The 27336-nt window shown below is 45.1% G+C and overlaps 1 protein-coding gene across 2 annotated transcripts in view; it reads left to right on the top strand.

The window, feature by feature from the left end:
* The first annotated feature begins 953 nt into the window (after positions 1 to 953).
* The window catches only part of LOC123772743 (angiopoietin-related protein 7), a 296995-nt gene continuing 270612 nt past the window's right edge, over positions 954 to 27336 (top strand). For both annotated transcript variants that reach the window (XM_069303621.1, XM_069303620.1), the window contains exon 1: positions 954 to 1164. The gene's annotated coding sequence lies outside the window, so the exon portion shown is untranslated. The remainder of the gene's footprint in view (positions 1165 to 27336) is intronic.

The following is a 27336-nucleotide window of genomic DNA, read 5'->3' as shown; positions in this document are numbered from 1 at the left end:
TTTCTATTAGCGGAAATCTCCACTGTCTCATTTTCTGTGTTAATTTGAAAGTTGGTAAATGGTGTCGGTTTTTCCGACGACTGATGACGTCCAGGCACTTCCAAAACATGTGCTTCGCTGAGGACTTTTGTTTGAACCACAACGCTGTAAATGCTTTACCTACTTACTACAAATACAAATAAGCGCCAACAGACCCTAAACACCGAACCTAACCTAGCCAATGCCTAAATATGCACAATTTGATAATATATTAATTTATATATGAAAAAACATCTGTTTTAAATGAACAAAATGTCAAAACTGATGAATGTGTCTTATGAGTCAGCCACTGGATGGAATGCACTTGGTCTTTGGATGTGTTGCTAAGTGAAACGTAGCTCATTAAACCTCACCTACTCGGGCTTTGTTGTACTTGTTGCATTACAGTTTAACTATTCTTACGTCCACATTCTTTGTCGGATCTTGTCTTAAAATTTTTGATGAGAGGTGGATTCTGCAAATTCTTCTTTCAGTGCATTCCACTTGTTGCCTACACATACAGGGTATGAGTATGTCCTTATCTTTTTCTATTAATTTGTGTTTCCAACCTCAATTTATGTCCTATTAATCTTTTTCTCATTAAAAACAAGCTGTCCCACTTCATCTTGTACATTACACTCAGTATTTGATGTTATGATCAAATCCTCTCAGTTAGTTATAACCTCCCTGGTTGTGAGGCGCAGTTCTCTCATAGCTTAACCTTCTTATTAACAGATCTCTACATTCTTTCTTATTCTTTTATGCTCATTATTCTCACAGGACTTCTCCTGTTTGTAAAAGCATGTGTAAGAACTGGTCATATTGAAGGGCAGTTTCCTGGTAGTTCTATATTCAACGCCCCACTACCTATCAGTGTGGGCGTTGAGCGCGGGTGTACTTAGTGCGTGGTGACCAGCCAGCCAGCCAGCAGTCATGCAGGGTGTTGGTTAGTGTGTATTGTGAGTGTGGTGGTGAGAGTCATGTCTGTCTGGCTCGTGCCTCTCCTCTGTGTCCTGGTGGCCTGATCAGCCGCCTTCCCGGAGGCCACCATAGACCACAGGGAAGAGTTGGACCACACAGCTAACACCATAATTAACCAGATTGCTATACACCAGCTGCAGGAGGAGCAGCGAGGCGTCCAGGAAGGTGAGAGTAAGAGCAAAGTTATGTACACAGTTCCTTGTGACTTATTTAATTAGTTAGTAAAACAAGTATTTGTGGCTTATATATAAACATCACGATAAGGCACCAGTACACACCATAAGATACCAGTACACACCATAAGGCACCAATACACACCATAAGATACCAGTACACACCATAAGGCACCAGTACACACCATAAGGCACTAGTACACACCATAAGGCACCAGTACACACCATTAGGCACCGGTACACACCATAAGGCTCCAGTTTACACCATAAGGCACCAGCACCAGTACACACCATAAGGCACCAGTACACACCATAAGGCACCAGTACACACCATAAGGCACCAGTTTACACCATTAGGCACCAGCACCAGTAAACACCATAAGGCACCAGTACACACCATAAGGCACCAGTTTATACAATAAGGCACCAGTTTACACCATAAGGCACCAGTTTACACCATAAGGCACCAACATCAGTACACACCATAAGGCACCAGTACATACCATAAGACACCAGTACACACCATAAGGCACCAGTACAAACCATAAGACACCAGTACACACCATAAGGCGCCAGTGCACACCATAAGGCACCAGTACACACCATAAGGCCCCAGTACACACCATAAGGTACCAGCACCAGTACACACTATAAGGCACCAGTACACATCATAAGGCACCAGTACACATCATAAGGTACCAGTACACACCATAAGGCACCAGTGTACACCATAAGGCACCAGTACACACCATAAGGCACCTATACACACCATAAGACCCCAGTACACACACTAAGGCACCTGTACATACCATAAGGCACCAGTACACACCATAAGGCACCAGTACACACTATAAGGCACCAGTACACACCATAAGGCACCAGTACATACCATAAGGCACCAGTACACACCATAAGACACCAGGACACACTATAAGGAACCAGTACACACCATAAGGCACCAGTACACACCGTAAGGCACCGGTACACACCATAAGGCACCAGTACACATCATAAGGAACCAGTACACACCATAAGTTACCAGTACACACTATAAGGCACCAGTTCACACCATAAGGCATCAGTATACACCATAAGGCATCAGTACACACCATAAGGTACCAGTACACACTATAAGGCACCAGTACACACTATAAGGCACCAGTGCACATCATAAGGTACCAGTACACAATATAAGGCACCAGTACACACCATAAGGTACCAGTACGCACCATAAGGCACCAGTACACACCATAAGGCACCAGTACACATCATAAGGTACCAGTACACACCATAAGGCATCAGTACACACTATAAGGTACCATTACACACCATAAGGCACCAGTATACACCATGAGGTACCAGCACACACCATAAGGCACCAGTACACACCATAAGGTACCAGTACACACCATAAGGCACCAGTACACATCATAACATGGGTTCATTACACACAGTACAGTACACCCATCATTACACACACATCATTACACACAGTTCAGTACACACATCATGGGGTCGTATCCTGGCCGGGGAGGATTTACTGGGCGTAATTCCTTAACTGCAGACTCTGTTTAACGCAACAGTAAAATGTACTTGGATGAAAAAACGATTCTTCACGGCAGGAAATCGTATTCCAGGAACCTGCCCGAAACGCTACGCGTACTAGTGGCCGTACAAGAATGTAACAACTCTTGTATATATCTCAAAAATCTCATAAGGCACCAGTATACACCATGAGGTACCAGTACACACCATAAGGCACCAGTACACACCACAAGGCACCAGTACACACCATAAGGTACCAGTACACACCATAAGGCACCAGAACACGCCATAAGGTACCAGTACATACCATAAGGCACTAGTACACAACACAAGGCACCAGTACACACCATAAGGCACCGGTACACACCATAAGGCACCAGCACCAGTACACACCATAAGGCACCAGTACACACCATAAGGCACCAGCACCAGTACACACCATAAGGCACCAGTACACACCATAAGGTACCAGTACACATCATAAGGCACCAGTACACACCATAAGGTACCAGTACACATCATAAGGCACCAGTACATACCATAAGGCACCAGTACACACCAGAAGGCACCAGTACACACCATAAGGCACCAGTACACACCATAAGGTACCAGTTTACACCTTAAGGTACAAGCACCAGTACACACCATAAGGCACCAGTACACATCATAAGGCACCAGTACACATCATAAGGTACCAGTACACACCATAAGGCACAGGGACACACGATAAGGCCCCAGTACACACTATAAAACACCAGTACACACCATAAGGCAGCAGTACACACCATAAGGCACCGGTACACACCATAAGGCACCAGTACACATCATAAGGTACCAGTACACATCATAAAGCACCAGTACACACCATAAAGCACCAGTACACACCATAAGGCACCAGTACACACCAAAAGGCACCAGTATACACCATAAGGCATCAATACACACTATAAGGTACCAATACACACTATAAGGCACCAGTACACACTATAAGGCACCAGTACACATCATAAATTTCCAGTACACAATATAAGGCACCAGTACACACCATAAGGTACCAGTACACACTATAAGGCACCAGTTTACACCATAAGGCACCAGTACACATCATAAGGCACCTATACACACCATAAGGCACCAGTTCACACTATAAGGCACCAGTACATACCATATGACACCAGTACTCACCATAAGACACCGGTACACACCATAAGGCCCCAGTACACACCATAAGGCACCAGTACATACCATAAGGCACCAGTACACACCATAAGGCACCAGCACACACTATAAGGATCCAGTACACAATATAAGGCACCAGTACACACCATAAGGCACCAGTACGCACCATAAGGCACCAGTACACACCATAAGGCACCAGTATACACCATAAGGCATCAGTACACACCATAAGGTACCAGTACACACTATAAGGCACCAGAACACACTATAAGGCACCAGTACACATCATAAGGTACCAGTACACAATATAAGGCACCAGTACACACCAGAAGGTACCAGTACACACCAAAAGGCAACAGTTTACGCCATAAAGCACCAGTACACATCATAAGGCACCTATATATACCATAAGGTACCAGTTCACACAATAAGGCACCAGTATATACCATAAGGCACCAGTAAACACCATAAGACACCAGTACACACCATAAGGCCCCAGTACACACCATATGGCACCAGTACATACCATAAGGCACCAGTACACATTATAAGGCACCAGCATACACTATAAGGCACCAGTACACACCATAAAGCACCAGTACACACCATAAGGCATCAGTACACACCATAAGGCACCAGTACACACCATAAGGCACCAGTATACACCATAAGGCATCAGTACACACCATGAGGTACCAGTACACACTATAAGGCACCAGTACACACTTTAAGGCACCAGTACACATCATAAGGTACCAGTACACAATATAAGGCACCAGTACACACCATAAGGTACAAGTACACACCATAAGGCACCAGTAAACACCATAAGGCACCAGTGCACATCATAAGGTACCAGTATACACCATACGGCATCAGTACACACCATAATGCACAAGTACGCACCATAAGGCACCAGTACACACCATAAGGTACCATTACACACCATAAGGCACCAGTATACACCATGAGGTACCAGTACACATTATACGGCACCAGTAGACACCATAAGGCACCAGTACACACCATAAGGTACCAGTACACATCATAACATGGGTTCATTACACACAGTACAGTACACACATCATTACACACACATCATTACACACAGTTCAGTACACACATCATGGGTTCGTATCATGGCCGGGGAGGATTTACTGGGCGCAATTCCTTACCTGCAGTCTCTGTTTAACGCAACAGTAAAATGTGTACTTGGATGAAGAAACGATTCTTCGCGGCAGGGGATCGTATTCCAGGGACCTGCCCGAAACGCTACGCGTACTAGTGGCAGTACAAGAATGTAACAATTCTTGTAATCTCAAAAATCTCATAAGGCACCAGTATACACCATGAGGTACCAGTACACACCATAAGGCACCCTTACACACCACAAGGCACCAGTACACACCATAAGGCACCAATACACACCAAAAGGCACCAGTTCACGCCAGAAAGCACCAGTACACACCATAAGGCACCAGTACACACCATAAGGCACCAGTACACGCCATAAGGCACCAGTACACACCATAAGGCACTAGTACACACCATAAGGCACCAGTACACACTATAAGGCACCGGTACACACCATAAGGCACCAGTTTACACCATAAGGCACCACCACCAGTACACACCATAAGGCACCAGGACACACCATAAGGCACCAGTTTACACCATTAGGCACCAGCACCAGTACACACCATAAGGCACCAGTACACACCATAAGGCACCGGTTAACACCATAAGGCACCAGCACCAGTACACACCATAAAGCACCAGCACCAGTACACACCATAAGGCACCAGTTTACACCATATGGCACCAGCACCAGTACACACCATTAGGCACCAGTACACACCCAAGGTACCAGAACACATCATAAGGCACCAGTACATACCATAAGGTACCAGTAAACACTATAAGGCACCAGTACATACCATAAGGCACCAGTACACACCATAAGGCACCAGTACACACCATAAGGCCCCAGTACACACCATAAGGCACCAGTACACCATAAGGCAACAGTACACACCATAAGGCACCAGTACACACCATAAGGGACCAGTTTGCACCATAAGGTACCAGCACCAGTACACACCATAAGGCACCAGTACACATCATAAGGCACCAGTACACATCATAAGGTACCAGTACACACCATAAGGCACCAGTACACACCATAAGGCCCCAGTACACACCATAAGGCACCTGTACATACCATAAGGCACCAGTACACACCATAAGGCACCAGTACACACTATAAGGCACCAGTACACACTATAAGGCACCAGTACACACCATAAGGCCCCGGTACACACCATAAGGCACCAGTACACATCATAAGATACCAGTACACACCATAAGGCACCAGTACACACCATAAGGCACCAGTACACACCATAAGGCACCAGTTTACACCATTAGGCACCAGCACCAGTACACACCATAAGGCACCAGTACACACCATAAGGCACCAGTACACGCCATAAGGCACGAGTACACACCATAAGGCACCAGTACACACCATAAGGCACCAGTACACACCATAAGGCACCGGTACACACCATAAGGCACCAGTACACACCATAAGGCACTAGTTTACACCATTAGGCACCAGCACCAGTACACACCATAAGGCACCAGTACACACCATAAGGCACCAGTACACACCATAAGGCACCAGTTTACACCATAAGGCACCAGCACCAGTACACACCATTAGGCACTAGTTTACACTATTAGGCACCAGCACCAGTACACACCATAAGGCACCAGCACCAGTACACACCATAAGGCACTAGTTTACAACATTAGGCACCAGCACCAGTACACACCATAAGGCACCAGTACACACCATAAGGCACAAGTACACACCATAAGGTACCAGTACACATCATAACATGGGTTCATTACACACCGTACAGTACACCCATCATTACACACACATCATTACACACTGTTCAGTACACCCATCATGGGGTCGTATCCTGGCCGGGGAGGATTTACTGGGCGGAATTCCTTAACTGCAGCCTCTGTTTAACGCAACAGTAAAATATGTACTTGGATGAAAAAACGATTCTTCGCGGCAGGGGATCGTATTCCAGGGACCTGCCCGAAACGCTACGCGTACTAGTGGCCGAACAAGAATGTAACAACTCTTGTATATATCTCAAAAATCTCATAAGGCACCAGTACACACCATAAGGCACCAGTACATACCATAAGGCACCAGTACACACCATAAGGCACCAGTACATACCATAAGGCACCAGTACACACCATAAGGCACCAGTACACACCATAAGGCACCAGTTTACACCATAAAGTACCAGCACCAGTACACACCATAAGGCACCAATACACATCATAAGGCACCAGTACTACATCATAAGGTACCAGTACACACCATAAGGCACAGGTACACACGATAAGGCCCCAGTACACACTATAAGGCACCAGTACACACCATAAGGCACCAGTACACACCATAAGGCACCGGTACACACCATAAGGCACCAGTACACATCATAGGGTACCAGTACACACCATAAGGCACCAGTACACAACATAAGGCACCAGTACACACCATAAGGCACCAGTACACACCATAAGGCACCAGTATACACTATAAGGCATCAATACACACTATAAGGTACCAGTACACACTATAAGGCACCGGTACACACTACAAGGCACCAGTACACATCATAAGGTTCCAGTACACAATATAAGGCACCAGTACACACCATAAGGTACCAGTACACACCATAAGGCACCAGTACACACTATAAGGCACAAGTACACATCATAAGGTACCAGTACACACCATAAGGCACCAGTTTACACCATAAGGCACCAGTACACATCATAAGGCACCTATACACACCATAAGGCACCAGTTCACACCATAAGGCACCAGTACATACCATAAGGCACCATTATACACCATAAGACACCAGTACACACAATAAGGCACCAGTACACACCATAAGGCACCAGTACATACCATAAGGAACCAGTACACACAATAAGGCACCAGCACACACTATAAGGCACCAGTACACACCATAAGGCACCAGTATACACCATAAGGCATCAGTACACACCATAAGGTACCAGTACACACTATAAGGCACCAGTACACACTATAAGGCACCAGTACACATCATAAGGTACCAGTACACAATATAAGGCACCAGTACACACCATAAGGTACCAGTACACACCATAAGGCACCAATATACATCATAAGGCACCAGTACACATCATAAGGTACCAGTATACACCATAAGGCATAAGTACACACTATAAGGCACCAGTACACACCATAAGGCACCAGTACACACCATAAGGTACCATTACACACCATAAGGCACCAGTATACACCATGAGGTACCAGTACACACTATAAGGCACCAGTAGACACCATAAGGCACCAGTACACACCATAAGGTAAAGGTACACATCATAACATGGGTTCATTACAAACAGTACAGTATACACATCATTACACACACATCATTACACACAGTTCAGTACACACATCATGGGTTCGTATCCTGGCCGGGGAGGATTTACTGGGCGCATTTCTTTAACTGCAGCCTCTGTCTAACGCAACAGTAAAATTTGTACTTGGATGAAAAAACGATTCTTCGCGGCAGGGGATCGTATTCCAGGGACCTGAACCGAAACGCTACGCGTACTAGTGGCCGTACAATAATGTAACAACTCTTGTAATCTCAAAAATCTCATAAGGCACCAGTATACACCATGAGGTACCAGTACACACCATAAGGCACCAGTACACACCATAAGGCCCCAGTACACACCATTAGGCACCTGTACATACCATAAGGCACCAGTACACACCATAAGGCACCAGTACACACTATAAGGCACCAGTACACACTATAAGGCACCAGTACACACCATAAGGCACCGGCTCACACCATGAGGCACCAGTACACATCATAAGATACCAGTACACACCATAAGGCACCAGTACACACCATAAGGCACCAGTACACACCATAAGGCACCAGTTTACACCATTAGGCACCAGCACCAGTACACACTATGAGGCACCAGTACACACCATAAGGCACCAGTACACGCCATAAGGCACGAGTACACACCATAAGGCACTAGTACACACCTACACACCATAAGGCACCAGTACACACCATAAGGCACCGGTACACACCATAAGGTACCAGTATACACCATAAGGCACCAGCACCAGAACACACCATAAGGCACCAGTACTCACCATAAGGCACTAGTTTACACCATTAGGCACCAGCACCAGTACACACCATAAGGCACCAGTACACACCATAAGGCACCAGTTTACACCATAAGGCACCGGCACCAGTACACACCATAAGGCACTAGTTTACACTATTAGGCACCAGCACCAGTACACACCATAAGGCACCAGCACCAGTACACACCATAAGGCACTAGTTTACAACATTAGGCACCAGCACCAGTACACACCATAAGGCACCAGTACACACCATAATGTAACAAACTAGGCTGTTGTAAGAATTATTCCAGAAGGTTCCAGAAGTTCGAGTAGGGACCTGACCTCTCAACAACGCCCAGTCCCCTGGGAATTAGCAGGTCTGAGTCACAAATGGCGGGCATCTTTGTTCATAGCTGCGTATAATGAACCATCCTATAGTATTCAGTAATTTAGAGAAAATTAGCCTTTATACATTTTGCATTAAAATTGTATTGTATAATAGTACTGGATACAATATCAAGAGTATTCTAATTATTGAGTTTAAGTCACCATCAGTGACGTCACGAATCAGATCTAACTTTTAAGGCGGAGTGACCGGCGGTCATAGGTCAGCAGGGTTGACATGTCTAGTATTTCTCAAAGTTCAATTAACCATTTTGGGGATCGGAAACAGCTCTGCCGTTAGATGTTTGTAATTTAATTCAGTAAAATAATTCAACCAGTCTGGATCAATTCAGTATAAACAGAGGATAATTGTTATAACTTAACCTTGCTAAAGTAACTGGGTAAGCGATGCGGAACAATACAATGTTCTAGTCTGGGCGAGATCAGACGAGGACAGATCAGTGTGAATACGGGAGCAGCTGGGAGAGGTCAAACATCTTACCTCTCCCCAAGACCAGCCCAACACCCAGAGCTGGTCGCCCAAGGTATAGTTGCTATGGTTATGTATAGAAATAGTCTCATTTGCCATTCAGGTCAAGTAGGGAGTGTTAAAGTGACAGGGAGTGAACATATTTAGATTTTTGTTTTAGTTTTCTTTTAATAAATTAAATTGTTATTAATTTGCATTTTATTGTTTCCATTTGGTTATGTGTATACTTGTCCTGGTCACGTGGTCCACACGAGGCAGAGTTGGATTGGGCGCCGATTCTAACATCGAATCATTCCCGTGTAATTAATTCCACACTCAAGTTTCCGAGGTTATAAACTACTAGTGGGGATCAAGCCCCAAGGTTGATTAATTAGCGTGATCGATCCAGACCTCGATCATTGCTCTGTGTTACTGGTCTGGTGGTGGCAGCAGAGGTGACTCTAGGGTTTTGCTCAGAGCTTAGGTCACGTCATACTGGGTGTAGAATCCTAAGTCGGTCAATCGTCTTAGGACCACGTGGCGTGGAGTTGGCTTTGGTAAAAGTTTTGGAGTCCCTTGGTAGAGAATAAAAAGTAAGAATACGGGTAGAGGGAGTAGAGGTAGAGAAGAAGTAGAAGGAGGGACCTAAACCCGTGTTACAATGGTGCACAGCGGTGGTTTCAACAATTTTGTTTGAAATTGTTGAAAGGCTCACGCGTCTAGCCGTTCGAACACGTGCGCGGATGCTAAGGAGACAGCCACGGGTCAGGATTAGCAGTGCGCCCCACAAGTGCGTTTGAGTGGGGATTGGCGAATCTTGAGTCATGCGGGCTGATATGATTAAGGTTTAGTTAGTAAGATTAGGCTGTTAAAATAGATTTATTGAAAAGGAGACCGCTCCGAGTTGATTGGACTGGGTACCATACTCGACCCATTGCAATTAATTCAGAGGTGTTGGGAGCCACCATACTCTCAACAGCAGTTCCTTGAGGGCTGTCGGGGGCGGATATATCTGTGGGACGCCAGTAGATAGTCCGAGGGCGTTATTAGACGACCCAAAACGCTAGGAAAAACGTAATCCGTGAAGGGCGTTGCGGCCTCCGAGGGACGGACTAGTAACCTACCTAGCAGCGATTCAACAACTAAGTGATCGCACACTTAGTGGAGGTTGAGTCGTCCCTAGTCATAATTGTTGCTGAAAGCTGCGTGTCGCTCTGTTGGAACCTAGAGGGTGTGGCCCCTAGGCTAGGTGTGGTACGGCGAGCCGGTAGGAACAATTATAAGATTAAGTCGAGTGCATTTTTGAATTAAGTATACTTAAATTTATAAAGTAATTTCCGTTTATTTTCGTTGTTCTAGAAGTTAATTTTTTCCCCTAAATTCAATCCCCGGTTAAAATTTTTTCCAAGTGTTTAGCATTTTCTTGCATATTAGGCTAAGTGCGTACGTTAAGTTTTGTTATTCTCTGTTGTATTAGTCTAAGTCAGAGGCGTTGTTGCTAGAGTGTAGTTAATCCTCTGGACTTGGGGCTATGTGTCGGTCACGATAGATAAGTGAAGGAGTTTAAGGGATAGTAAAGTTGCGTGTAAATGTTATTTGTCCGTGGAATACTTCTAAGTATTTTGGGATAAGTTTTCGGCTAAGTCAATGTCGGAAAGTCGTTAACTGTAATTAATTTGTATTCGTGGGTCATGTGTATGATCTGGGTATCATTACGATTCCCCAGTCGATGCGCGTGATATTTTCTAGTTGTTACCAGTAAGACGGTAAAATTGTGTTTGTAGACTTAGAATTCTGTTTTCAGTAGAAACGTAGGTGGAAAATTTTCTAAGTCCAGCTGGGCTAGAATCTGACTTTTTGGCGGAAATTCTAATTTTCAGGTTTCGTGTATATCCTAGGGTCAGTATTACTCTCTAGTGCGCGCAAGGGACGTAATTCTGTTCGTAAAGCATTAAACAGTGATAATTACATTTTTGCCGAATTTAGTTATTTTTCGAGAAAATCGTGTTGTAATTTTGTCAGAGTCCATTTGAGGTGAAAATCTCGGATTTTGACGAAAATTCGAATTAGTGAGTGTTGAAACCGCCCGAAGTGTCAGTATTGTTCTGCATACAACGTCAGTAGTAAATAATAACGTATTTATATCTGGGAACGAGAAACCCAAATTTTTGTGAATTAAAGGAGTTTTGTGATATTTGGGGTGATAGAATATTTTTCCCTCGGAGTCAGGAAAATTGGCAGAGTCCAGCAATTGAGTAAAAACGCAGTTTTTTGATAAAAAGTTAATTTTGGTAAGCAAATATAGGTCCTGGGTGTCTATATTAATCGCTAGAGCGATTTACTAACGTAAAACTAGTTATTTTCCTTCAGAACAAAGATTTTGATTTTTCAGCGTTTAAGCGAAAAAGCGCGGGACTTAGTTTTTTTTTTCAGCGCAGCTGGTCCCGCTCCATCAGTCATCAGGGGCCACGCTGCTCACTTCAAGCGCGTTTAGTATTCAAGTACAGTAAATATTCTTTATTAATCCATCACGAGTGCTGCGCGTTAGTTGCGTTATCATTTAAATTGTTTTATATAAATTAGATTCCTTAATTTTTTTTAACGTAAAGGACTTAGGTTTCAGCAATAGAACTGCGGGATATTTCACGGTCAGACACGAGTGCGGGGCAGACACTCATTCATTGGATTCACTCCAGCGATTCTCTCGATAAATCGTTGTATTTCCTATTTTGGGAATTTAGTAGTTTTCTCTTAGAATAGAGTTGTGATTTTTTTTATTTGTGTAAGATCACGGTTGTAGTGAGTCCGGGTCGAGGGTGTACTAAAGGGTAGTTTAGAAGAGACGTGGCACACCAGGAATCACAGAAAATGTTTAACCCAGATAATGACCAGTCAGTGGGGACCAGTGGGAGTGGAAGTGGAAGTGTAGAGGACAGCACCTCTTCCGACACCACTGGGGACCACCTAGGTACACCTCATCCGTCACTACAACAACCCCAACCCCATCCTCAATTCCCATACCAACCCCATCCTCAGTTCCCATACCAACCCTTCCCCCAACCCCAGGCCACTCCATACCCATTCCAACCCCAGGCCACCCCATACCCATACCCATTCCAACCCCAGGCCACCCCATACCCATTCCAACCCCAGGCCACCCCATACCCATACCCATTCCAACCCCAGGCCACCCCATACCCATACCCATACCCATTCCAGCCCCAGGCCACCCCATACCCACCCCAACCTCAATCCACACCCCAGCCTGAGGTCACCCACACCATACCTCAACCCCAACCTCCATCCACACCCCAACCCGAGGCCACCCACACCATACCTCAACCCCAACCTCCATCCACACCCCAACCCGAGGCCACCCACACCATACCTCAACCCCAACCCCAGGCCGCCACAGCCTTAGACAGGCAGATGCGCACGGAGACGCCGGGCACTCAGTTGTCGCCATACGTAGAGGCGTTAAGTAAAGGCGAGGGAGCCGAGCCGAGTCACTGTGGCGCGGGTTCATCAGGCGGGAAGCAGCCCTCAGCTGCAAGTTCGAGCCACCCTGCGCGGGGTAACAGAGATCCGCGGAGGTGTTACTCCTGCTGGAAGCGCGGGCACATACAGAGGGACTGTAAAGTCACTATTACGAGAGCATGAAAGCAGTCTCCTAGTGATGGTAGGCCTACTTTTGAGGTGAAAGTGGAAGGTGTGAGATTGACAGCTTTTGTTGATACAGGAAGCCAGGCAACAGTAATTAAAAAGTCAGCCTTCAGCAATTTTAAGTATGCACGTCTTCAACGTTGCGCAAAGACATTAACAGCGGTCAATGGGGAAAAGATTGAGATCGTAGGTCAAGGTATAGTTAATTTTGAGATTGATGGGGCATTGCAGCCTCACACATGTACGATCGTAGAGAACCTTGATTTTCCTGGTCACATCTTAATGGGAACTGATTTTCTGTCGCGATTTGATTATTCCTTGTCTGCTCAAAAAGGGGCTAGGAACTGCAGGTTGCAGTTGGGACAGACTTCCTACCCAGTGGAGATGATCGACCATCCCCCGGTTGTAGCTTCAATTAAGAGGAAGCTGAAATATAATGCGCACTATCCAAAATTGATCTTTAAGTCTCTTCCAGACACAGTTAAGAGGTCATGCGCATTGCATGCATTGACCAAACAGAGTTGCCCACCACATTCTGTTAAATTTATTAAAGTAGCCGTGGGACGTCACATCCAACCAGGTACCACCCTTCAGGTGGCTGGGAGATGTGATAGTTTATTAATTCCTCATCACTTAGTTGTAGTGCTCGATAAAGGTGCACTCATTCCAGTTGTCAATCTTTCACATAAGACTTTTCGCTTCAGGGCAGGTGATAGGGTATCTCAGGGAACCATGGTGGAGGACACAGAAATCTTTCACCATGAGTCAGCTGAGACGCCAGCCGTCACTGCACAATGTAGTGCACTGAATATGTTGAAAACTAAAACACCATCCAAAGTACAATACGAAACGAGAAATGTTGCACAGAATGTAGAGGAAATAGAAAAATTAATTTCAGCACTTGATTTGCAACATGTTACACAGGCGGATAGGAAGGCACTGAGAGGAGTTTTACGAAAATTCCCGAAATTGTTTGCGACAGAGGATGACCAGATTGGTCTCCTTGATAAGATCGAGCACACCATTCCAACTGGTGATCATTTGCCTGTGTACACGAGACAGTGGAGGTTGCCGGAACAGGCAAAGAACATTATCAGGGAGGAGTGCCAGAAAATGTTGAGACAGGGCGTGATAGAGCCTAGTACGTCACCGTGGCTCTCTCCTGTTGTGCTAGTTCGGAAACCGGACGGTAGTTATCGTTTCTGTGTTGACTACCGGAAGGTGAACGAACTAACTAAGGGTGATGTGTATCCGTTGCCCCGAATACAGGAGATAATAGATCAATTTGGTGCTGCTAAGTATTTCTCAACTCTTGACGCAAAATCGGCGTATTGGGCGATTCCGGTGGCAGAACAAGATAGGGAAAAACAGCATTCTCGGATGGTAGGCACACTTATCAATTCCGTAGGATGCCGTTTGGTTTGAAGACAGCGCCTTCGTCGTTTCAGAGGGCCATCAACTTTATCCTTAGTCCGGTACTGGGTAGGCATTCTTTAGCGTACCTGGATGATGTTGTGATATATTCCAGGACGTTTGAGGAACACCTACAGGACTTGACTGAGACTTTGAAGTTGTTAGATCAGGCAGGTTTCAGGCTGAATGTTCAGAAGTGCACCCTGGCGGCTCAGAAATTCAAATTTCTGGGGTTCCAGGTGTGCCCGGACGGTATCCGACCTGACCCAGATTCTTGCCGCGCCATTGCTGACATGCCTACTCCAAGGACAGCAAAGGACGTGCGTAGGTTTTTGGGGGCGGCCGGATATTTTCGTCGTCATATTGAAGGTTTCGCGGGCATTTCAGCACCCCTGACTGATCTGACAAAGAAAAATGCGAAGTTTGTGTGGAAATCTGAACATGACGAGGCCTATCGCAAACTGAAAGACCAACTAATCACGACACCGGTATTGGCTATTCCTGATTTTGAGAAAGAGTGGGAAGTGCACACTGACGCCAGCGGTATAGCTATTGGCGGGTGCTTAATTCAGCGAGACGCAGATAATTTACCCCATCCAGTAGCCTATTTCAGTAGGAAGGTCAAAGGACCTGAAGTTCGTTATTCAGCTACGGATCGGGAGGCACTGGCAGTAGTAGAATCAGTTAGGTATTTCGAGCCTTACCTATTTCAGCGGCATTTTGTAATCTACACAGACCATCGAGCATTAACACACATATTTAAAAAGCGAACGAAATGCCCACGAATGTCACGCTGGTCTCACGAACTTTCGGCCCACTCATTCCAGATCTGGTACAAGCCTGGTCCAGCACATGTTGTGCCAGATACGCTAAGTAGAAATATAGCGGCAATGCAGATTAATGAAAATATTGAAACCATTCCATCGGATAAAATGAGAGAATACCAGATGAACGAGCCGAGATGGAAAGAGATTATTGAGTATTTAGAGGGAGGAAAATAGCCGAAAAAGAAAAAGAGTTTACCTATACATGATTTTGAGATGAAACAGGGCGTCCTGTATTATGTTAATAGCCAGAATGATAGGGCAGTATTTCAGCTAGTTATTCCGGACGCGTTGCGGTCATCAGCGTTAAAGCTTGCGCATGCTTCAAAAATTGCAGGGCATCCGGGGATCTTTAAAACGCACTTAAAAGCAAAGTCTCTATTTTATTTTCCAGGATTACTTTCTGAGGTAATCAATTTCGTGAAGTCGTGCCCTCGTTGCCAGAGGAGGAAAGGTACCCTTAAGGTACAAGCCCCACTTCAGGAATTCCCTGAAATTCGTGAACCGTTAGATCGTGTGGGGGCCGATTTGATTGATTTACACCACAGTCATTCAGGTAACAGATACGTGTTGGTGCTAGTTGACCATCTGTCTAGATACACTACACTAGTTGCATTGCCTCAGAAGGATTCTCGTACGGTTGCAGATGCGTTCTTGCGTAGGTTCGTTACTGTATTCGGACCTCCTAAAGTTTTAGTCTCTGACCGGGGTCAAGAATTCAATGGGAATATATTTAGAGAAGTTTGTAAGATTTTAGAGACAACTTCGGCTTTTACAACGGCCTACCACCCACAAGCAAACGGAATGACGGAACGGACTAATCGTTCAGTCAAGGATATGCTTGCAATCCTTGCTGAACATGATGCAAACACCTGGGATGAACACCTACCCTATGTTCAGTTCGCCTTGAATACTGCCATCCACCAATCAATCAACACCCAACCACTTCATTTGTTTACTGGTAATTCATGCAATTTCCCCTCAGGTCTGCTTAACAGACATAATGTTGCATACGGGGAGGACTATCCTTCAGAGGTCCTTGGAAAAATGAGAAATGCATGGAATATTGCAGCTGAAGCGTCCAAGAAGGCACGGACTCGGTATGCTCATTTTTATGACAAGAAAGTGCGCCCTCTTGAGTTGAAGGAAGGAAGCCTCGTATTGAGAGTGAATGAGGCTGCGCCCGCCAATCAGAGCAGGAAACTAGCTCCGAGGTGGCGAGGACCATATAGAGTAATTAAAAGGGCGGGGCCAGTTAATCTTGTTATAAAGGGAGTGTTCGAGGACCAGGTGGAAAGGACAATTCATGTAAATAAATTGAAACATTATCATGCTAGAGAGGAATTAGAACTGCCTTCAGCGGGGCTAGTTCCTGACTCAGCAGTGCTGACTCATGGCTTCACCGACGAGTCAGAAGATGAGGATGACCCTCTGTCATCGCTCATCAGTAGTCAGGTGCAGTCTCGCCACCCTATGGTGACGAGATCTCGCGCTGTACAGTAAAGTAACTTCCTTAGTTAGTATAATTTAGTATTGATTAGATTTTCCTGTAAAGGCAATGAGATGTACTATGTCTATACTTGACTCAGGTAGCAACTTTTACCGTGCTCTGGGGTTCCACCTCCACCAAACCCAGAGTATATCTATGCTTCCGCTGTGTTGTGTCTGTCTGTTCCCAGGTCTGATTGGTACACCGACCCAGTTGTTCCAGCCACACGTGAACCCTTGTCTGTAAAGACCGAGGGGGGAGGCACGTTACACAAAGCCCTCCCCCCACTAGACCCAGTAACCCATACATCAGTTACTTTGGGGATGAGTGACTGTCCAAGAGTCACCCGGCCGACGCCTCACGTCACTAACGAGGTTGTCAGGGCCAGCGAGCTGTCCACATTATAGCAGTCACCGGAGGTGCCATACAACGCCGGGGTAGCTGTCTCGAGATCACCAATACCCACCTGCTGCGTCATCAAGACTGCAGCCATTCCAGCAGTGTTGGAGGAGAGGTCAAGAAATGGAAAGCACGTAGCAGTACTCAAGAATTTCGCCGGAAGATTAATGATTACGTCATCTGAAGTAACAAGAAAGCGGAAGTAAGGCGGTCACAGGTGGAAGGCACAGTTTCCCTACAGAGTACCGGGACTCGCCAATAGAAGGTCGCAAAATTGTCTCCTTTGGCCTAAAGTCGGCGGTACGAGGGTATACACAGTTGGTGTTTACGGCCTAGTAACCTGGTGACATCAAGAAACGCCTGAGATGACGTGAGCAATGATGGAAGACGAGATTCACCTGTTCTGCAAACAAGCAACCCGCCTCTACGACCTTCTGACACCACTCCTGCTAAGAGACACCGTTGGTACATCCAGTCCTGCTCTGCTGTGGTCATCTGCGACGTTAAGTTTAACATCAAGACTGTTGTGTGAATTGGGATTGATACGAAGGCGTGTGGACTGTCGAGAGCAAGATTAATGGCCGAAGTAACAGTATTCTACAGCTGTCACTTGGCACTCCGCTCTACTACACTCTGTCGTCATTCAGGAGTACTGGATGGGAGTACAAGAGGACCAGGTATTGATGTCTACACATGAGAAGAAGCAAGATCGACACCGTCATCGTCAGCGACTACATTCAGCATCCAGCAGCATCGATTTTTTTTTCTCGTTTACTCAATATGAACAATTGATACAAAACAACAAAGTTGGCTCTGAACATCTGTGTAAAGAACATCTGGACACTTGTTTAAATGTTGAAAAACAGATTTAGAATCAATACTTTATAAATGTTGAAAAACAGATTTAAAATAATTCTGGTATAATATATGAATTTTACTCTATAAATTGGTCAGTAATCAAAATCGAAGCCCCTGTGTAATTGTCTCAGCCCAGAACAAACGGTTATGGAAAATTATGTTGTGCTATTTTTTTCAGAATGTTTGAACACAGGAGAGGCGGACCAATATAAACATTGACACTTCTAGTGAGTGAGAACACTTGGCTGTACAGTCAGCTGAAACCTGTGATATAGTATAGGAATTTTTATTTTTTATTTTTTAGATACATGTAATAAACGTTAGGTGTGTTCCTTAAAATGTCAAGGTTGACATTGATGGGGAGTGGTTAGTACACGGATGTGTACCTGATAGTTCCGTAGTACGCTCCCGGATGACTGAAAGTTCAGTCTGATGATATAACTTTAATGTTTGGTTGAGCACGGTGTGGCCGGCTCTAGAGGACACATGAACTTGGCTAGGGAAGAGCCAAGAGAGTTTAATAGCTAGTTTTTGATGGTAGAGTAGGGACATGTTATTTAGCTATGTCAGTAAGGATAGGATGTATGTTTCTTGATGTTAGAGGATTGCTGTCAGTTGACAGCTGAGAAATTTATGAAATATGAACATGTTTATTATGATGTTGGACTATTATTTGTCAAATTTTATTTGTTAGGTTAGCTTTTGTTTGTGGCATGAGTTGAATTGTGGGTTTGGATACTAAACCTCGTGAATTTTAACAAATTAACAAGGTTTACTAAGTGCTTGTGCGGGGGGGGGTTGTAACAAACTAGGCTGTTGTAAGAATTATTCCAGAAGGTTCCAGAAGTTCGAGTAGGGACCTGACCTCTCAACAACGCCCAGTCCCCTGGGAATTAGCAGGTCTGAGTCACAAATGGCGGGCATCTTTGTTCATAGCTGCGTATAATGAACCATCCTATAGTATTCAGTAATTTAGAGAAAATTAGCCTTTATACATTTTGCATTAAAATTGTATTGTATAATAGTACTGGATACAATATCAAGAGTATTCTAATTATTGAGTTTAAGTCACCATCAGTGACGTCACGAATCAGATCTAACTTTTAAGGCGGAGTGACCGGCGGTCATAGGTCAGCAGGGTTGACATGTCTAGTATTTCTCAAAGTTCAATTAACCATTTTGGGGATCGGAAACAGCTCTGCCGTTAGATGTTTGTAATTTAATTCAGTAAAATAATTCAACCAGTCTGGATCAATTCAGTATAAACAGAGGATAATTGTTATAACTTAACCTTGCTAAAGTAACTGGGTAAGCGATGCGGAACAATACAATGTTCTAGTCTGGGCGAGATCAGACGAGGACAGATCAGTGTGAATACGGGAGCAGCTGGGAGAGGTCAAACATCTTACCTCTCCCCAAGACCAGCCCAACACCCAGAGCTGGTCGCCCAAGGTATAGTTGCTATGGTTATGTATAGAAATAGTCTCATTTGCCATTCAGGTCAAGTAGGGAGTGTTAAAGTGACAGGGAGTGAACATATTTAGATTTTTGTTTTAGTTTTCTTTTAATAAATTAAATTGTTATTAATTTGCATTTTATTGTTTCCATTTGGTTATGTGTATACTTGTCCTGGTCACGTGGTCCACACGAGGCAGAGTTGGATTGGGCGCCGATTCTAACATCGAATCATTCCCGTGTAATTAATTCCACACTCAAGTTTCCGAGGTTATAAACTACTAGTGGGGATCAAGCCCCAAGGTTGATTAATTAGCGTGATCGATCCAGACCTCGATCATTGCTCTGTGTTACTGGTCTGGTGGTGGCAGCAGAGGTGACTCTAGGGTTTTGCTCAGAGCTTAGGTCACGTCATACTGGGTGTAGAATCCTAAGTCGGTCAATCGTCTTAGGACCACGTGGCGTGGAGTTGGCTTTGGTAAAAGTTTTGGAGTCCCTTGGTAGAGAATAAAAAGTAAGAATACGGGTAGAGGGAGTAGAGGTAGAGAAGAAGTAGAAGGAGGGACCCAAACCCGTGTTACAATAAGGCACCAGTACACACCATAAGGTACCAGTACACATCATAACATGGGTTCATTACACACAGTACAGTACACCCATCATTACACACACATCATTACACACTGTTCAGTACACCCATCATGGGGTCGTATCCTGGCCGGGGAGGATTTACTGGGCGCAATTCCTTAACTGCAGCCTCTGTTTAACGCAACAGTAAAATATGTACTTGGATGAAAAAACGATTCTTCGCGGCAGGGGATCGTATTCCAGGGACCTGCCCGAAACGCTACGCGTACTAGTGGCCGTACAAGAATGTAACAACTCTTGTATATATCTCAAAAATCTCATAAGGCACCAGTACACACCATAAGGCACCAGTACATACCATAAGGCACCAGTACACACCATAAGGCACCAGTACATACCATAAGGCACCAGTACACACCATAAGGCACCAGTACACACCATAAGGCACCAGTACACACCATAAGGCACCAGTACACACCATTAGGCACCAGTACACACCATAAGGCACCAGTTTACACCATAAAGTACCAGCACCAGTACACACCATAAGGCACCAATACACATCATAAGGCACCAGTACTTCATCATAAGGTACCAGTACACACCATAAGGCACAGGTACACACGATAAGGCCCCAGTACACACTATAAGGTACCAGAACACACCATAAGGCACCGGTACACACCATAAGGCACCAGTACACATCATAGGGTACCAGTACACACCATAAGGCACCAGTACACAACATAAGGCACCAGTACACACCATAAGGCACCAGTACACAACATAAGGCACCAGTACACACCATAAGGCATCAATACACACTATAAGGTACCAGTACACACTATAAGGCACCGGTACACACTACAAGGCACCAGTACACATCATAAGGTTCCAGTACACAATATAAGGCACCAGTACACACCATAAGGTACAAGTACACACCATAAGGAACCAGTACACACTATAAGGCACAAGTACACATCATAAGGTACCAGTACACACAATAAGGCACCAGTACACTCCATAAGGCACCAGAACATACCATATGGAACCAGTACACACAATAAGGCACAAGCACACACTATAAGGCACCAGTACACACCATAAGGCACCAGTATACACCATAAGGCATCAGTACACACCATAAGGTACCAGTACACACTATAAGGCACCAGTACACACTATAAGGCACCAGTACACATCATAAGGTACCAGTACACAATATAAGGCACCAGTACACACCATAAGGTACCAGTACACACCATAAGGCACCAATATACATCATAAGGCACCAGTACACATCATAAGGTACCAGTATACACCATAAGGCATAAGTACACACTATAAGGCACCAGTAGACACCATAAGGCACCAGTACACACCATAAGGTAAAGGTACACATCATAACATGGGTTCATTACACACAGTACAGTATACACATCATTACATACACATCATTACACACAGTTCAGTACACACATCATGGGTTCGTATCCTGGCCGGGGAGGATTTACTGGGCGCATTTCTTTAACTGCAGCCTCTGTTTAATGCAACAGTAAAATTTGTACTTGGATGAAAAAACGATTCTTCGCGGCAGGGGATCGTATTCCAGGGACCTGAACCGAAACGCTACGCGTACTAGTGGCCGTACAAGAATGTAACAACTCTTGTAATCTCAAAAATCTCATAAGGCACCAGTATTCACCATGAGGTACCAGTACACACCATAAGGCACCCTTACACACCACAAGGCACCAGTACACACCATAAGGTACCAGTACACATCATAAGGCATCAGTACACACCATAAGGCACCAATACGCACCATAAGGCACCAGTACACGCTATAAAGCACCAGTACATACCATAAGGCACGAGTACACACCATAAGGCACCAGTACACGCTATAAGGCACCAGTACACACCATAAGGCACTAGCACACACCATAAGGCACCAGTACACACCATAAGGCACCGGTACACACCATAAGGCACCAGTTTACACCATCAGGCACCAGTACACACCATAAGGCACCAGTACACACCATAAGGCACCAGTTTACACCATAAGGCACCAGCACCAGTACACACCATAAGGCACCAGTTTACACCATAAGGTACCAGTACACATCATAAGGCACCAGTACACACCATAAGGTACCAGTACACATCATAAGGCACCAGTACATACCATAAGGCACCAGTACACACCAAAAGGCACCAGTACATACCATAAGATACCAGTACACACTATAAGGCACCAGTACATACCATAAGGCACCAGTACATACCATAAGGCACCAGTACACACCATAAGGCCCCAATACACACCATAAGGCACCAGTACACACCATAAGGGACCAGTTTGCACCATAAGGTACCAGTACCAGTACACACCATAAGGCACCAGTACACATCATAAGGCACCAGTACGCATCATAAGGTACCAGTACACACCATAAGGCACCAGTACACATCATAAGGCCCCAGTACACACCATAAGGCAGTTGTACATACCATAAGGCACCAGTACACATCATAAGGCATTGGTACACACTATAAGGCACCAGTACACACTATAAGGCACCAGTACACACCATAAGGCACCTGTACACACCATAAGGCACCAGTACACATCATAAGGTACCAGTACACAACATAAGGCACCAGTACACACCATAAGGCACCAGTACACACCATAAGGCACCAGTACACACCTTAAGGCACCAGTATACACCATAAGGCACCAGTATACACCATAAGGCATCAGTACACACCATAAGGTACCAGTACACGCCAAAAGGCACCAGTACACACCATAAGGCACGAGTACACACCATAAGGCACCAGTACACACCATAAGGCACCGGTACACACCATAAGGTACCAGTTTACACCATAAGGCACCAGCACCAGAACACACCATTAGGCACCAGTACACAACATAAGGCACCAGTTTACACCATTAGGCATTAGCACCAGTACACACTATAAGGCACCAGTACACACCATAAGGCACCAGTACACGCCATAAGGCACCAGTACACACCATAAGGCACCAGTACACACCATAAGGCACCAGTTCACACCATAAGGCACCGGTACACACCAAAAAGTACCAGTTTACACCATAAGGCACCAGCACCAGAACGCACCATAAGGCACCAGTACACACCATAAGGCACCAGTTTACACTATTAGGCACCAGCACCAGTACACACCATAAGGCACCAGTTTACACCATAAGGCACCAGCACCAGTCCACACCATAAGGCACCAGTACACACAATAAGGTACCAGTACACATCATTGGGCACCAGTACATACTATAAGGCACCAGTAGACACCATAAGGCACCAGTACACACCATAAGGCACCAGTATACACCATGAGGTACCAGTACACACTATAAGGCACCAGTAGACACCATAAGGCACCAGTACACACCATAAGGTACCAGTACACATCATGACATGGGTTCATTAGACACAGTACAGTACACCCATCATTACACACACATCATTACACACTGTTCAGTAAACACATCATGGGGTAGTATCCTGGCCGGGGAGGATTTACTGGGCGCAATTCCTTAACTGCAGCCTCTGTTTAACGCTACAGTAAAATATGTACTTGGATGAAAAAACGATTCTTCGCGGCAGGGGATCGTATTCCAGGGACCTGCCCGAAACGCTACGCGTACTAGTGGCCGTACAAGAATGTAACAACTCTTGTATATATCTCAAAAATCTCATAAGGCACCAGTACACACCATAAGGCACCAGTACATACCATAAGGCACCAGTACACACCATAAGGCACCAGTACATACCATAAGGCATCAGTACACACCATAAGGCACCAGTACACACCATAAGGCACCAGTACACACCATAAGGCACCAGTACACACCATTAGGCACCAGTACACACCAAAAGGCACCAGTTTACACCATAAGGTACCAGCACCAGTATACACCATAAGGCACCAGTACACATCATAAGGCACCAGTACACATCATAAGGTATCAGTACACATCATAAGGCACAGGTACACACGATAAGGCCCTAGTACACACTATAAGGCACCAGTACACACCATAAGGCACCGGTACACACCATAAGGCACCAGTACACATCATAAAGTACCAGTACACACCATAAGGCACCAGTACACACCATAAGGCACCAGTACACACCATAGAGCACCAGTACACACCATAAGGCACCAGTATACACTATAAGGCATCAATACACACTATAAGGTACCAGTACACACTATAAGGCACCAGTACACACTATAAGGCACCAGTACACATCATAAGGTTCAAGTACACAATATAAGGCACCAGTACACACAATAAGGTTCCAGTACACACCATAAGCCACCAGTACACACTATAAGGCACCAGTACACATCATAAGGTACCAGTACACACCATAAGGCACCAGTTTACACCATAAGGCACCAGTACACATCATAAGGCACCTATACACATCATAAGGCACCAGTTCACACCATAAGGCACCAGTACATACCATAAGGCACCAGTATACACCATAAGACAACAGTACACATTATAAGGCACCAGTACACACCATAAGGAACCAGTACATACGACAAGGAACCAGTACACACCATAAGGCACCAGTATACACCATAAGGCATCAGTACACACCATAAGGTACCAGTACACACTATAAGGCACCAGAACACACTATAAGGCACCAGTACACATCATAAGGTACCAGTACACAATATAAGGCACCAGTACACACCATAAGGTACCACAACACACCAAAAGGCACCAGTTTACACCATAAGGCACCAGTACACATCATAAGGCACCTATATACACCATAAGGTACCAGTTCACACAATAAGGCACCAGTATATACCATAAGGCACCAGTAAACACCATAAGTCACCAGTACACACCATAAGGCCCCAGTACACACCATAAGGCACCAGTACATACCATAAGGCACCAGTACACATTATAAGGCACCAGCATACACTATAAGGCACCAGTACACACCATAAGGCACCAGTACACACCATAAGGCACCATTACACACCATAAGGCACCAGTACACACCATAAGGCACCAGTATACACCATAAGGCATCAATACACACCATGAGGTACCAGTACACACTATAAGGCACCAGTACACACTATAAGGCACCAGTACACATCATAAGGTACCAGTACACAACATAAGGCACCAGTACACACCATAAGGTACCAGTACACACCATAAGGCACCAGTAAACACCATAAGGCACCAGTACACATCATAAGGTACCAGTATACACCATACGGCATCAGTACACACCATAAGGCACAAGTACACACCATAAGGCACCAGTACACACCATCAGGCACCAGTATACACTATAAGGCATCAATACACACTATAAGGTACCAGCACACACTATAAGGCACCAGTGCACACTATAAGGCACCAGTACACATCATAAGGTTCCAGTACACAATATAAGGCACCAGTACACACAATAAGGTTCCAGTACACACCATAAGCCACCAGTACACACTATAAGGCACCAGTACACATCATAAGGTACCAGTACACACCATAAGGCACCAGTTTACACCATAAGGCACCAGTACACATCATAAGGCACCTATACACATCATAAGGCACCAGTTCACACCATAAGGCACCAGTACATACGGTAAGGCACCAGTATACACCATAAGACAACAGTACACATTATAAGGCACCAGTACACACCATAAGGCACCAGTACATACCATAAGGAACCAGTACACACCATAAGGCACCAGTATACACCATAAGGCATCAGTACACACCATAAGGTACCAGTACACACTATAAGGCACCAGAACACACTATAAGGCACCAGTACACATCATAAGGTACCAGTACACAATATAAGGCACCAGTACACACCATATGGTACCAGAACACACCAAAAGGCACCAGTTTACACCATAAGGCACCAGTACACATCATAAGGCACCTATATACACCATAAGGTACCAGTTCACACAATAAGGCACCAGTATATACCATAAGGCACCAGTAAACACCATAAGTCACCAGTACACACCATAAGGCCCCAGTACACACCATAAGGCACCAGTACATACCATAATGCACCAGTACACATTATAAGGCACCAGCATACACTATAAGGCACCAGTACACACCATAAGGCACCAGTACACACCATAAGGCACCAGTACACACCATAAGGCACCAGTACACACCATAAGGCACCAGTATACACCATAAGGCATCAGTACACACCATGAGGTACCAGTGCACACTATAAGGCACCAGTACACACTATAAGGCACCAGTACACATCATTAGGTACCAGTACACAATATAAGGCACCAGTACACACCATAAGGTACCAGTACACACCATAAGGCACCAGTAAACACCATAAGGCACCAGTACACATCATAAGGTACCAGTATACACCATACGGCATCAGTACACACCATAAGGCACAAGTACACACCATAAGGCACCAGTACACACCATAAGGTACCATTACACACCATAAGGCACCAGTATACACCATGAGGTACCAGTAAACATTATAAGGCACCAGTAGACACCATAAGGCACCAGTACACACCATAAG

Source organism: Procambarus clarkii, chromosome 50, assembly GCF_040958095.1.
Source record: "Procambarus clarkii isolate CNS0578487 chromosome 50, FALCON_Pclarkii_2.0, whole genome shotgun sequence".
NCBI classification, from domain to species: Eukaryota; Metazoa; Arthropoda; class Malacostraca; order Decapoda; family Cambaridae; genus Procambarus; species Procambarus clarkii.
Note: the sequence above shows the minus strand (reverse complement) of the source record. Positions and strands in the feature narration are given on the sequence as shown.